This window comes from Crocuta crocuta, unplaced genomic scaffold (genome assembly GCF_008692635.1).
Source record: "Crocuta crocuta isolate KB4526 unplaced genomic scaffold, BGI_CrCroc_1.0 scaffold3, whole genome shotgun sequence".
Classification (NCBI taxonomy): Eukaryota; Metazoa; Chordata; class Mammalia; order Carnivora; family Hyaenidae; genus Crocuta; species Crocuta crocuta.
In genome coordinates, this window is record NW_027529934.1 from 3007504 (window position 1) to 3023660 (window position 16157).

At 39.3% G+C, this 16157-nt stretch overlaps 1 long non-coding RNA gene across 1 annotated transcript in view; it reads right to left on the reverse strand.

Annotated features, from left to right (window-relative positions):
- The window catches only part of LOC144230854 (uncharacterized), a 57215-nt gene extending 41101 nt beyond the window's left edge, over positions 1 to 16114 (reverse strand). Inside the window, exons 1-2 of the long non-coding RNA XR_013334897.1 lie at positions 16051 to 16114; positions 6974 to 7072 (exon numbers count right to left, since the gene is read on the reverse strand). This is a non-coding gene — a long non-coding RNA (uncharacterized LOC144230854). The remainder of the gene's footprint in view (positions 1 to 6973; positions 7073 to 16050) is intronic.
- Positions 16115 to 16157: the final 43 nt, after the last annotated feature.

The following is a 16157-nucleotide window of genomic DNA, read 5'->3' on the forward strand; positions in this document are numbered from 1 at the left end:
TAATAATAATAATAATAATAATAATAATAATACCTAATGTGAGGCTCGAACTTGTGACCTCAAGATCAAGAATTTCATACTCTTGAACTGAGCCAGTCAGGTCACCCTGTAACAGTCTATTTTAAGCTGATAAACTTAAGTTCAATTATATATAAAAACTCTATACTTCAACTTCTCCCACAACACTTTATATTATTGTTGTCACAATTCACATGCATTCATACCATATATCTTTTAACATATTTTTTACTTGTATTTTTAATACTTTTCTCTTTTAGCTTTTATCTAGAATTAAAATAGATTTACCCACTGTAATACAGTATTCTGTATTTGTCTGTGTATTTACCTTTACCACAGTTTCACATTTTCTTATGTTATTATGTTGCTATTTAGCACCCTTTCATTTCAACCTGAAGAATTCTCTCTGGCATGTCTTGTAAGACAGGTCTAGTGGTGATGAACTCCCTGAGCTTTCATTTGTCTGGGAAAAATCTATTTCTCTGTCCTTTATGATGGACAATTTTGCTGAGTACAGTATTCTTGGTTGGAATTTTTTTTTCTTGCAGCACTTTGAATATGTCATTCCACCTCCTTCAGGCCTGCAAGGCTGCTGTTGAAAACTCCACAAATAACCTTACGTGGGTTCTCTTGTACACACCAAGCTGCTTTTTGTTGCTTTCAAAATTCTCTCTTTGTCTTTGACCTCTGACAATTTGATTGTGTCTCAGTGTGGATTTCTTTGTGGCCACCATAGTTAGTGTGTTGGGGAGCTTCTTGGATCTGGATGTCCATTTCTGCCCCCAGGTTTGTTCAAACATTTTTTCTTTGAATACGCTTTCTGGTCCTTTCTCTCTCTGTCTCTTCCCCTCCGGGACTTTCATTATGCATATATTACTCTGTCTGATCATGTTGCATAAATCCCTTAACTTTTCTTCACTCTCTTTCATTCTTTTTCATTTTGCTCCTCTGACTGAATCATTTCCAATGATTTGTTCTTGAGTTCACAGACTCTTTCTTCTGCTTGATATAGTCTGCTGTTAAACCCTTCTAGTGAACTTTCCAGTTCAGCTCTTGGGTTCCTCAGCTCCATGATTTCTGTTTGGTGCTTTTTACTATTTTCTTTGTTTTTGTTGAAATTCTTGCTTTGTTCATGCACGTTTCTCTTGACCTCAGTAAGCATCTTTGACAGTTATTTTGAAATCTCTGTCAGGTAAATCCTAGTAACTCCATTTCATTAGAGTCAGTTTCTAGAAATTAATGTTGCTTCCTTGTTTGGAACACCTTTACCTGATTCTTCATCTTTGTCATCTCTCTGTGTTGGTGTCTGTACATTGGACAAAGCAGGCACCTGTACCTGTCTGCATGGACTGAACTTGTACCTGAGAAGAACCCACCTGACAGCCCTGCCAAGGTTTGGGGGGCCTCTATCAACTCTTTCCCTCCATAGGGAGAAGTAGGAAGCTGTGGGTTTTGTCTGCTCACTCTGTGCTAAGCCAGGGGTGGGGAAAGCAATTGGGTCTATCAGTCCAAACCACAGTCTCCTTTCTCCCTGAGGTGGCTAGACGCACCAGACCCATCAAGCCTCCAAGACTGACATCTGTTCACTCCATGCTTAGCAGGAGAGAAGATCTATAACATCTATCAGTCCAAGCTGCAGTTTCCAGCCTCCCTCAGGTGGCTAGATTCTGCTAGCCCATCAGAGTTCTAAGACTTAAATGACAGAAACCAGTCCTCTGGGAGCCCCCTGGGAAATACTGGGGTGCTAAATGCACTAGCCAACCTCTCCCTCCCTAAGAGAAGTGGGGATTTAGGGATTCTCTTCGTGATTATATAGCACTGTGCTGGGAACAGGGACTCTGGTGAAAAGGGATCCTAAATGTCCCAACTGGCTCTGATGAGTCTGGTTTTATATTCACCTAGGTAGGGTGCAAGAGACTTTCAATTCATTTCTTGATTTTACATAAAGTGAATTTGTTTAGGAATTGTTGCCTATGTGGTGTGTGTGTGAGAGAAGCAGGATTCAGGGCTTCCTATTTTGCCATCTTGCTAACATCACTCCTGAAAATTCTTGTTGTACAGATTTTTCTAAACTCAAAATAATTTGCCTAAATTTGGAAAAAAAATTTTAACAAATAAAAAAAACCCCTCTTCGACATCTGTGATATTTTCTCACTTAGAAAACTGATTTCTAAATTTATGATAGTTTTCTTTATAAAATACATCATTCAGTATTTCAGAGATCATTGTTTATCAAGTTTGAGAAAATATTTTTCTAATTTTAAAAGAGCCTAAAATTAACAACAGTCATAAAAAAATAAAAGAAATGGTATCATATGTTTTTGTAGCAATGATAAATATTAATTGGAGAAAAAATGTTATTTCACTGAACCTTTATTTAATATATAGTAATTTACTTCAGGTCAGAATAAAAATATCACCATGGTCTCTACTGAGCTATTACAGCATTTTCTAGTCTTCAATTTCAAGCACCTTAGACTCTCTTAGAGACAACAGAAATTCTACCATAGTGATAACTGATCTGCAAGTGGCAGGGGCATAGTTTATTATTTTGAAATATAATCCTATTAAACTTCCTGGAAAAAAAGCAGGTAATAATACTTCACAAACAGATGTCAACTTTTAAGGTTTCAAATTTTAGGATGTCAGAGAGATTTAGTTATTTTTGTGTAATAAACATATCCTGCTGGACACAAAAGAGATTAATAAAAAAATTTTTTATTTTTCTAAAGGATAGTTTAAAAGCTATTTTAAAAATATACTTCTAATGTTTATTCAATAACCAGTGAACTATAGGTTAAAAAATGGCACTCAGTGAGTTATAAAAATTATACTTGACTTTCCATTAAGAATTATTGTTCATGGAAAATATATCAGATGAAAGCATAAGGGGTTGAATTTTTTAAAACTGATAACTGTACAGGTGGCACAGTAAATTCTCATTAATGGTTAGGGGAATATGTGACAGATAACAAAAATTCTAGTTAGTTGTCCAAACCTTATAGTTTCTAACTAAATACCATCTTAATTATTAACGTAAGCTTGGTTATAGGAAATAAGGGCTTATGAAAGACTGCTTGAGGGACACAGTATCCTGAATGTTACCTGTTGAAGGAACAGGGCAATCAGAAAGTTTCCTCTCTAGACTGTACTCAGAGCTAGATTAATGGAAGAGCCAGAAAATCCAGCCTAAAGGTACTAAACATTATTGGAAATGTAATTCATTAGAGAAAAACTGCATGTATCAAAATTCTCTCAGAAATTAAGACAGGGGCTCCTGAGCGGCTCAGCTGGTTGAGCATCTGACCCTTGATTTTGGTTCGGGTCATTATCTCAGGGTTCGTGGGTTCAAGTCCTGCATCGGGCTCTGTGATGACAGTGTGGAGCATTTTTGGGATTATCTCTCTTACAAAATAAATAAAAATAAACTTAAAAAAAGAAATTAAGACAGGAAAGCATACTTTGATGAGCCATTTGGGGTAGGGCACGAGACCCCAAATGAACATTCTCCAGCATCCACACAGTCACCAAACTGCCTTTTAATGAGGACAAGTACCTCTTAACCAAGTTAAGAGAACTTGGTTTCGAAGCGTCTGGGTGGCTCAGTCAGTTACTGAGTTGGTTACTGACTTTGGCTCAGGGCACAATCTCACAGTTTGTGGGTTTGAGCCCCATGCTGGTCTCTGTGCTAACAGCTCAGAGCCTGGAGCCTGCTTCAGATTCTGTGTCTCCTTCTTCTGTTCTTCCTGTCCTCACACTCTGTCTCTCTCTTAAACATTAAAAAAAAAAAAAAGAAGGGAAAAACTGAGAGCTTTCCCCCTAAGGTCCGGAATAAGACAGGGCTGTCCACTCTCACCACTGTTATTTAAGATGGTATTGGAAGTCTTAGCCTCAGCAATCAGAGTACACAAAGAAATAAAAGGCATTCAAATCAGCAAGGAGGAAGTCAAACTTTCACTCTTAGCAGACAACATGATACTCTATATGGAAAACCCAAAAGATTCCACCAAAAAACTGCTAGAACTGATCTAGGAAGTCAGCAAAGTAGCAGGATATAAAATCAATGCACAGAAATTGGTTGCATTCCTATACACCAACAATGAAGCAACAGAAAGAGAAATCAAGGAATCTATCCCATTTACAATTGCACCAAAAACCATAAAATACCTAGGAATAAACCTAACCAAAGAGGTAAAAAAAAAAATATACAATGAAAACTATAGCAAGCTTATGAAAGAAATTAAAGAAGACACAAAAATGGAAAAATATTCCATGCTCCTGTATAGGAAGAACAAATATTGTTAAAATGTCAATACTACCCAAAGCAATTCATATTCACATGTGAATATTCATATTCACTATTCACACATATTCACTACATATTCAATGCAATCCATATTAAAATAACACCAGCATTCTAAACAGAGCTAGAACAAACAATCCTAAAATTTGTATGGAATCAGAAAAGACCCGGAAGATCCAAAAGAATCTTGAGAAAGAAAAACAGAGCAGGAGGCATGACAATCTAAGACTTCAAGCTGTATTACAAAGCTGTAATCATCAAGACGGTATGGTACTGGCAAAAGAACAGACACTCAGATCAATGGAACAGAATAGAGAACCCAGAAATGGACCCACAAATGTATGGCCAACTCATCCTTGACAAAGCAGTAAAGAATATTCAATGGAGCAAAGACAGTCTCTTCAGCAAGTCGTGCTGGGAAAACTGGACAGCGACATGCAGAAAAATGAACCTGGACCACTTTCTTACACCATCCACAAAAATAAACTCAAAATGGATGAAAGACCTAAATGTAAGACAGGAAGCCATCAAAATCCAGGAGGAGAAAGCAGGGAAGAACCTCTTTGACCTAGACCACAGCAACTTCTTACTCAACATGTCTCCAGAGGCAAGGGAAACAAAAGCAAAAATGAACTATTGGGACCTCATCAAAATAAAAAGTTTCTGCACAGTGAAGGAAACAATCAGCAAAACTAAAAGGCAACCGATGGAATGGGTGAAGATATTTGCAAACGACATATCAGATAAAGGGTTAGTTTCTAAAATCTATAAAGAACTTATCAAACTCAAGACCCAAAACACAAATAATCCAGTGAAGAAATGGGCTAAAGACAGGAACAGACACTTCTCCAAAGAAGACATCCAGATGGCCAACAGATATATGGAACAATGCTCAACATCACTCATCATTAGGGAAATACAAATCAAAATCACAACGAGATACCACCTCACACCTGTCAAAATGGCTAAAATCAAATCAGGCAACAACAGATGCTGGAGAGGATGCAGAGAAAGAGAATCTCTTTTGACTGCTGGTGGGAATGCAAACTGGTGCAGACACTCTGGAAAACAGTATGGAGGTTCCTTAAAAAATATTAAAAATAGAACTACCCTATGACCCAGCAATTGCACTACTAGGTATTTATCCAAGGGATACAGGTGTGCTGTTTCGAAGGGATACATGCACCCCAATGTTTACAGCAGCACTATCAACAATAGCCAAAGTATGGAAAGAGCCCAAATGTCCATTCATGGATGAACGGATGGAGAAGATGTCGTATACATACACAATGGAGTATTACTCGGCAATCAAAAAGAATGAAATCTTGCAATTTGCAACTATGTGGATGGAACTAGAGGGTATCATGCTAAGTGAAATTGTCAATCAGAGAAAGACAAATATCATATGACTTCACTCATATGTGGACTTTAAGATACAAAGCATATAAACATAAGGGAAGGGAAGCAAAAATAATATAAAAATAGGGAGGGAGACAAAACATAAGAGACTCTTAAATATGGAAAACAAACAGAGGGTTACTGGAGGAGTTGTCGGAGGCGGGATGGGCTACATGGGTAAGAGGCATTAAGGAATCTACTCCTGAAATCATTGTTGCACTATATGCTAACTTGGATGTAAATTTAAAAAAATAAAAATAAAAATTTTTTAAAAAGAGAGAAAGAGAACTTGTTTTGCTTCAAGAGGGCTAGTGTAGGGAAAGAGCTAAGTTGTTTAGGATAACAGACTAAACTGTCAACCTCCTTCTAGCCTCCCATTAAGTTTAATGGGATGTCAATTAATAATATCCATGAGGTGCCTGGGTGGCTCGGTTGGTTGAGCGTCGGACTCTTGATTTCAGTTGTCATGATCCCAGGGTCATTGGACAGAGTCCCACATCAGGCTCCATACTGAGCATGGAGCCTGGTTGAGATTCTCTCTCTCCCTCACTCGGCCCCTCCCTCTCTCTCTAAAATAAAAAGGGGTGCCTGGGTGGCTCAGTCAGTTGGGCGTCCAACTTTGTCTCAAGCATGATCTCACAGTTCATGAGTTTGAGCCCCACGTCAGGCTCTGTGGTGACAGCTCAGAGCCCGGAGCCTGCTTTGGATTCTGTGTCTCCCTCTCTCTCTGCCTCTTCCCTGTACTTGCACTCTGTCAAAAATAAAAGTTAAAAAAAATTTTAAATAATAAAACATAATTAAAAATAATAATATCCTGACCATTCATATGCCTTTGGTTCACCTTGGAGAGTACTATCTAGTCCTTACAGAATTGCCTTTACTTAATAATGCTTCGGGGCCATAACGTACACTCTAAGAAACAGTCACATGAAACATAATATTCTCTTGTGTGGATACAATTAAGAGGAAAGGATCATTTTTATAAGATCTGCAACAGGTCTTTCAGGAAACAACCACTTTGTTTTCATCTTAAGGAATTATGCAACTTGCAAGTGAGTATGTTTTCCATTTTGCTTCGGATGCTAGGAAACTTAAGGGTCAGACGGACCATCCGTTTTTGAAACTGTACAGGTTCAGAGCATATGTTTCTCTTCCTCTTACTTCTTAGCTTCTAAACTCTTAACTAATTTTTCTTTCACCTGTACTCCTTCAATTATTTCGATCTTCCATATTAGGAATATTTCGGAAAGTTACCTGTATTCCTTTGCAACACCAGTTGGAGTCGTTGGTTTCTGCATCTCACGCCTTCCTCTTGGTTTCTTCCCTCATTTTAACAGAGCACCCCTCAGCTTCCTGAGACAAAGGCAAATGAGAAGGTTTTTTTTTTTTTTTGAGATCTTATTTGAAATTGTCTTTATTCTACCCTCAGCCTTGATACTTTGTCTAGGCATAGAAAAGCCTTTTTTTGTTCTCTTTGGGGATAAAAAAAAGTAGTATTCTATTTCATAATGTTCATAATGTAGCTGCTCTAATACCATTGTATTGATCAAATTATTTAACAACTTTAGGAAATCAGAGCAGACAACTGAACCACTGTTTTCTGAACATTAACATATGATACATACAAATTAACACTCTATAAAAGGGAATTTTGGGGTTCTCACTGTATTTTTGTTCAAAATATTGGGATAGTTACTTTTTCCATGTGGTTTATATAACTTCCTTACTCCTTTCTCTTTTTTAGTACAGATGCCATATAAGCTAGCTTATATGGGATAATATTACTAACTCTGTTTTTGGTGCCACGCTCGGTTTGTTCATTCATTCATCATTATCTCGGTCAATATCTCTCCCTTTCTCAATTTCCTCATCTTGTTTCCTTTCTTCTCACCGTTGCCACTCTTTCCTTCCTCTGAGAAAATCCAATAAATGAAAATGTGTACTTAACAGAAACACAAGTTGGGAGAGTAATTATTCTCCTTGAGCCCACAGGTCAGATCCAGCCACCTACATCTTTGTTCTAAAAGCTAATTCTCTCCTCCACCATAGATAGCAGTGCTCTGTGATTTAAAATACCTTCTTTAAGATTCCATCTCAAAATAATTGGGCTATGAGCAACACACTGCCAAGTGCTTTAATCTGAAATCCTCCTGATAACTGCTCTGCTAGGACATGCATTTTATTTATTTATTTTTATTGTAATCTTATAGACAGGAAAACAGATGCTCATAGAAATTTATTTGCCTGAAGTTTTACAGCAAAATAAATGATAAGGTCGGTATTCAAATGTAGGTCCACATGAAAAGATGCTCTGCATCACTAAGCATCAGGGAAATGCAAATCAAAACCACAATGAGCTATCACCTTATGCCTGTCGGAACAGCTAATATCAAAAGGACAAGAAATAACAAGTGTTAGCAAGGATGTGGAGAAAAGGGAATCCTCATGCATTAGTGGTGAGAATTTAAATTGTTTCAACCCCTATGAAAAACAGTATGAAGGTTCCTCAAAAGCTTAAAAATAGAAATACCATACAATTAAGTAACTCGATATTTACCCAAAGAAAATGAAACTAATAATTTGAAAAGATATACCCACCCCTATGTTTATTATAGCATTATTTACAATAGCCAAGTTATGGAAGCAACCTAAATGTCTACTGATAAATGAATGAATAAGGAAGATGTCGTATGTGTACACACACACACACACACACACACACACACAGGAATATTACTCAGGTATAAAAAAGAAGGAGATCTTGACATTTGCAACAACACAGAACTAGAGGGTATTATGCTAAGTGAAATAAGACAGAGAAAGACAAATACCACATGATTGCACGTATATATGGAATCTAAAAAAAAAAAAACAAATGAACAAGCAAGAAAGCGAACAAAGAAACAAAACTGAGAAACAGGCTCCTAAATACAGAGAAAAAACCCGGTGGTTGCCAGAGCGGAGGGTGTTGGGGAGGGAGTAGGTAAAATAGGTGAAGGAGATTAAGAGATAAACATTTCATTATAAAATAAGTAAGTCAAGGGGATGAAAAGTACAGCATAGGGAATATAGTCAGTAACATCATAATAATGTTATGTGGTGACAGATGGTAACCATACTTACGGTGGTGAGCATACCACAGTGTATGGAATTGTTAGCTCACTAGTGAGTTGCAGAGCTGAAACTAATGTAACATTGGATATCAGCTGTACTTCAATTAAATAAAGGAGGAAAGAAATTTAGATCCAACTCTAAAATCTAGGTTTTTAACCGAGTTTTAAGTTTTAACCTAGCATTACCAATACTTGCAATGTTTACTTGAGAGAATCCAAATCATTCTCCAATCCCTCTCTGCTCAGCTTGAAACAACTTAAATTTTCTTTCATTTAACAATACTAGGCTTCTTCTGTATGCAAGAGACAGTAATAAACAATGAAGGTGACATAGTCCTTCCCCTTAACCTGCTTATTTCAGAAGGACAGAAAGAGTATTCCATTTTTAATATTCACTGAAATATAAGCTAGCAAAAGAACATGCTTTAAGACTTCATTATATCAAGATATTTGAGATGAACATAGGGCAAATAAAGGTAAACATACATCATGGAGATGGAATAAAACAATAAAATTAGGGGTGCTTGGGCAGCTCAGTCAGTTAAGCATCTCTGACCTTGGGTCAGGTCATGAACTCACAGCTTGGGAGTTCAAGCCCTGCATCCCGCTCTGTGCTGACAGCTCAGAGCCTGGAGCCTGCTTTCAATTCTGGGCCTCCCTCTCTCTCCCTGTCCTTCCCCCACTCACACTCGTCTCTGTGTCTCTCTCAAAAATAAATAAACATTAAAAATTGTTTAAATAAGTCTTTCATTTTAATACTTCTATCCAATAATTTTAGAGTACTATATTTAAAAAGTTAGATTTGTTTTCCCACTAAAGTTATAATCTAGTTTACAACAACAATGGCCCAAGGCCAGTGTATCAGGCATGTTTTTAAAAGTCTTATTTCATTTATTTTATTTAAAATTTCATTTTCAGGATAAGAGATTAACTAAAAGGGGCACAGGTGAACTTTCTGGAATGGTAGAAATGTTCTCTCTTGATTGTGGTAATGCTTATATGGCTGGCTGTGTTTGTCAGAATTCATAGAACTTAATACCTAAAGAATGAATTTTACTGCATGTAAATTACCTCAGCAAACTTAAAAAAAAATACAAGCATGAAACCTTAACTACCCAGAAAAAAATAAAATAAAATTTAAAATACAGTTTACAATTTAGGTATAAAACAAATCTTATTTACAGGCATGAAGCCAATTTAGTAATTTTTTTATACTTATTTATAACCCTAATAATCCAATTTGATATTAATTCAATATAATAATATCAACATTTAAAAATAGGATATAAGAAAAAGGGGTTAAGGGATTTTTTTAAAAGGATTTGGATTGCAAAACCTTTATTATAACTGTAATGTCACTAAGACAATATATATTTTTAAAATCTCAAAATAATCTAAGTCTGGTAAAATTTTCAATGATTTAAACTTCCAGAATATCACCATTAATGCTGCTTACAGAATATCCTAGAAATTCTACATTTAATAGTTAAGCACAAAGAATCACCAGCTAGCTTTCTTACTTGACAGATTCTATTGTGTCCTAAAACTAATTGTAGCTCAGCTTGTAAAAAAAAGGCAAAGCAAAGACATGACTGTTTTCAATAAACCTGGGTTTAAAAAGACAACAACAACACTATTAAGAACACAGGATGGGGTAATTAAGTGATGTCTCCTCTTTATTATGGTTTCAATAGATGAAAATGCACCCAAGAAACCATTTACAGAAGACCCAGCCTCATAATTGTTTTAGAGACCAAAGTCTATTTGCCTGTCTTTGGAATCTAGCTTGTAAAAACAGTACCAAATTACACATCAAACTTCTCACCTTATTAGATTTTTAGGATCCCTACTTTAATACTCTGTTTTTATTCTATCAGACAATCTACGTCAGTTTAAATTAAGAGAGCTAATGTAATTCCAAGCCCTGGCAACCCTGGAATAAAGGTGATGTGTAACAGAAAGAAGTTTTGCATTTTGACTCAATGCATATAATTGTGGCAGATGTCATTGATCAACCAAATACACACTTGATTTTTTTTTCTAATATGGAATGCAAGGGTCTTTTTATTTGTGGCTGTAATAAAAATGCCCTTTATGTGAGTTGTGCTTGGTAAATTAACTTTCATTAGAAGAATGAAAAAATATCTTCAGTGGGAACTTAGTATCTGTAACAACTGTCCTCTCCCAATATCCGTCTTAACATTTTTGGTTTCAAAAGCTAGACAGCCTCAACCGTATCTTTTAAATATCAACAAAATCAGATTTTGTTCAGGTCTTTAATTTTTCTCTAATAATATGTAACGAAGAAAAACCTCGTAAAAATTCAAGTATTCAAAGCATTACTTCACTGGGAGTGACCACATTCTGGATATTAACGGACAACTAACTTGCTAAGAACAGATGCTCTGAGGCTGTTCATGAAAAATGCAGAAGGAATGGAATTTTATGGGGCGCCTGCGTGGCTCACTTGGTTGAGTATCAACTTTGGCTCAGGTCATGATCTCTTGGTTTGTGGGTTCGAGCCCCACGTTGGGCTCTGTGCTGACAGCTAGCTCAGAGCCTGCAGCCTGCTTCAGATTCTGTGTCTCCCTCTCTCTCTGCTTCTCCCCTACTCGTACTCTGTCTCTCTCAAAAATAAATAAACATTTAAAAAATGTGGAAGGAGCAGTGTTAGGACATGCATGATATCTATATAAGGTGTCCTAGGATGTAACAGAATAGCACCAACCAGGTAAAAAAATAATTATTCTAAGAATTCTTATTCTTTCCAAAGTTGTAATCAAATAAATAAGTTGAATAATCGATATTTATTGAAAGTACATAGATGATGGAAGTATTTTTCAATACGTAATCTCGGGGATGTGGGTTCACAAGACTGAAACTCCATCAAGCGAAGTCCCTGCAGAGATAGCTGTTTCTGTTGGGGGGAGGAGGGGAGAAGTTAAAGCTCTAAAATGACAATGACAATGATGGGCAGGAGTGAGTCAAGAGTAAGCAATAGCAAGTTTGGTCCTAAGGAGGCAGTTGAGAGAAGGGCAGGTCATGGGCTCACTGGCTTGGTGCCCTTCAAAGAGGACATGAAGGGGACTGAACAAGGAATCAGGCAGCGTGTGCTTGTGTGAAAGGAACCAGTTCAAAGAGTTATGTGAATAGGAAATCAGAAAGCTTAGAATAGGAGTGCCTGGGTGGCTGAGTCAGTTGGGCGGCACACTTCGGCTCGGGTCATGATCTCACGGTTCGTGGGTTCAAGCCCAGCGTCGGGCTCTGTGCTGACAGCTAGCTGAGAGCCTGGAGACTGTTTCAGATTCTGTGTCTCCCTCTCTCTCTGACCCTCTCCTTCTCACGCTGTCTCTCAGAAATAAATTTTTTAAAAAAACGTTAAAAAAAAAAGAAACCTTGGAATATAATTAGAAAGCTGGAATGGCTTTCTTCTACATTGTATGTGCTATTGGGGAAGGGGATTCTGAGATTGGTTACTGGCATTTAAACACCTGCCCTAATTAGGTGTGTTCATTAGGGGTTAGTGGAATGAACTTCGACAGACATTCCTTCCAGACAAGGAGAGGAAGACCCAGGGTTCAAGCTACTTTGTGAATTTTAGACGAGGGAGATATTGTGACTAACACTAAGAGCATGAGCTTTCGAAATCAAATAGATCTGTGTGACGGTTAACAACTTTATTAACTTGACTGGGCTTAACTTAAGTTGACCATGGGTGCTCAGATGTTTGGTCAAACATTATTGTGGGTGCTTCTGCAAGGGTGTTTTTGGATGAGATTAATATTTACATTGGTAGACTAAGTGGTTGCCCTCCACAATATTGGTGGGCCTCAGGTAGTCAGTTGAAGGCCTGAGAAAAACAAGGCTGACCCTCTTTCCAGTAAGAAGGAATTCTTCCTGCCTGAAGGCCTTGGAACATCAGCGTTTTCCTGCCTTTGGACTTGAAATGGAACCATACCACTGGCTCTGCTGGGTCTCCATCTTGCCATCACCCTGCAGACCTTCAGACTTGGCCAACCTTTTTACTCACGTGAGCCAATTCTTTATAATAAATCTGATGTACATATATACACATATATATGTATTAACTGAAATAATTCCATAAAGCATTGAGCACAGAGCACATAGTGCTCAACAAACGGAAGCTCATTTCTGTTGCTGTTGTTATTATTATAGAAGGCTCTATTTTTGAGGTCAAATAGTGCCTAAAAACAGTAAGGAGAGTGGTGTGAAAGGGAGTAGTAATTGTCAAAGCTGAAGGTAGCCAATAGCAAAGTGTCCCTTGGTCTTTTCTTCTTTCTTTTTTCTGTCTTCATGAAAGTTACTTTCAGCCTTTGATCACACTTGTGTAACTCCTTGCGTGAGAAAACTCAGCTGAACCACTTTCTAAAACCTAATTAAAATCTTGTTAAAAATCTTCCACATACACATTACTCGTTCTTGACTTAATTAAACATAGTGGATATTAAAATGTAGACCTTCTGGGGAGCCTGAGGAGCTCAGTGGGTTAAGCGGCCAACTTCAGCCCAGGTCATGATCTCGTGGTTTCGTGAGTTCGAGACCCGGGTTGGGCTATGTGCTGACAGCTCCGGAGCCTGGAGCCTGTTTCAGATTCTGTCTCTCCCTCTTTCTCTGCCACTCCCTGCTCTTGTGAGCATATGCTCTTTCTCTCTCAAAAATAAACATTAAAAAAATGTAGACCTTCTGATTCAAGATTCTGCAGAGGTACTAGGTTATTACTGAAAATATCAGAAACTACAGTAACCACTGTAACATACTATATATTTTCAAAACTAAATCTCTGATAGTAACTTATTTTGTTGCAATCAGCCTTTCGTAAAATTGAGGATGGCATCAATTCCATCTTAAGAGTTCTGGCTAGTAAAGTCTGATTGTACAAATCCCCCTCTCTTTGACGGTGGTAATTTCTAAGAGAGAAAATTAAGTCAAATCTGTTCATTTTATATCCTTAAATCTTCTGTCAGGGTAGGCATGAAGTCTCATTGTGTGGAAATAAATCTATTTCAATGTAAACATTCCATTTAGCAACCAGTCTTAACTATCCACAGAAGAAGCAGAGATTCTGAAATCCTATTTTTTTTTTTTTAATGAAGACTAGTCAACTCCCTTGTGACAAGGGCCTAACTATTAGTGTGTGGATTACAGATGGCCTGGAGAGCAGGACAAAATTCTACCATACCCAGTCTAAAGGTATACCCCATCACTTAGATCCCCAAATAATTTAGGGTTTATTTTATTGTCTTTGGCTCCTTTCTCATGGATGGTGGGAGTGGGGGAGGAGTTAGGGTGGGCTAGAAAAGAAGGAACCTGTTCCCTACAGCAACAACATGTTTGTGGCTCAATCCCCTCAACTATGCAAAAACTCTCCCTTCCCAAAATGTGCAATATACTTTGGGAATCCCACATGTATTCAATGAAACAAAACACTATGAAAATACCAAAATACGTTAAATGTTCTGGATGCCAAAGATACAAAACCAGTAGTCCCCCAAGAGCCTAGCCTAGTGGGAGAAACCAACACTTAAGCAAACAATCACACTATAGGGAACAGTAAAGGAGTAACAGATGCAGTAGCTCAAAGCAAGGAGGTGTAACTTGGCGGCAGGGAAGACCTTACAGAAATGCTAACAGGCTGCCTACAGGATGCAGGTGGCCCGTAAAAACTCAATTTCCGGACTAAAAAGCTTAATTTCTGAATGTGAGAACTTTTATGTTAAGGTCCTTATACATTATATACACAGAGAACAATAGCCTGCACAAAGGGAAATTAGCTCAGTTTGAGAACGTGATTCATCATCGTTCACACCTGCTCCACTTAAGTCCCTCCCGAAATAGGCATTACATTGAGGAAAACGTGGTAGCAACCGTACAAGATTAGGACAAAGAGACTTCTGTTGCTATATGAACAATATAAAACAGTATGCATACTTCTGGATGGATGTTAGATCCCACGCGGCCCCTGCTTTTTCGACTGTGTTAAGATGGATACCGAAGCGGGAATAAAACACTCAACACTTGGCACTTTCCCTATTTATATCTGAAAATCTCCAACTTCTCACGTTTGGATTTAGGGGTTTCTGTCACTCATTTAGGTCATCATCATCCATCAAAGTTACCTTTATTCCACAACTTCTAAGAACATACGAAAAACTCAAGGTTATGGCCTTCGAAAACTTTGAAATAATAAAATGTTAACGGCCCACCCATTAGAAAATGTTCCCTCATCACAGGACATTCTCAGTTTGTGATTAACGCTTCTGTAATAGCTGACACTCTTCATCTAACAAGGTCAAAAGCTTCATGAACATTGCTTTACAAGCTGCCCACGGAGACAAACCCTGTGAAACCCGAGGATGCCACACCAACAACAGAACGCAGGTCACTGTGACGTGCCCGACCACTCTGCAAAGTCAAAATCGCAGTTCACTTTACGCTGACAGAGCTTCTTTCCACAACTTTTTCCTCCCCCAGGAGAACGGGAGAGTGTCGATTTCACAAGGTGTCTGGGGCTACTTTCTTTAAAACGAGGATTTAATCCTTTCCTGAAGGTCACCTTAGTACGCCCGGGGCTCATTCCCCCCGGCCCCCGCCTCAGGACGAAGAGCCTGGGGTCTTGTGGCCATCAGCTGTGGCTTCTCATCCGGTGACCTTCAGGGCCCTATGCCTGGGCTGACCCTAGAACGGCCACGGCCCCTCACCCCACGTAGGGCACAGCCCTTCCCACTGCCACGCCGGATTCAGAAGGGGGCGTCCCAGGGGATCCCCCAACGAGCGCTGCTGGTGACGCCGGCCATGCCCGGGTCCCCAGAGTTCGAAAACGCTGAGCGATGGCCCCACGTGGCCACCGAAAACTGGGGCCCGACGGCCTCGGGCCCCGCGCCTGTTCGGACCTCAGCCCACACCGCACCCCTTCCACCAGGGAACTTTCCAGAACCCTGGACTCTCCGGGAAGTCCCGAGTCGCCGAGCTGGCGGGAACTGGCGGGAACTGGGGCTCGTTTACTGAGAGCCACCTTGGAGGCTGGGCGAGCGCGGGGCCAGGCTTGCACGCGGAGGAGACCCTCGGGGCGCTGCGTCGGGGGGCGCCCGCGCTCCACCCTCCGGCCGGGTCCTTGGCTTCCAGGAGGCCCTCGGGCGGGGCGAGCAGGGACGGAGAGAGCCGACCCCCAGCCCACCTAGTCCCCTCGGCCGCTTTTACCTCGCCCGACCCCACCGAAGCCGCCGAGCTAAACTTAGGAACCAGCGCGGCGCGCGCTCACGTGCGCACTGCCGCGGGCGGGGGGCGCGGTCCGGGGGGGGGACGGC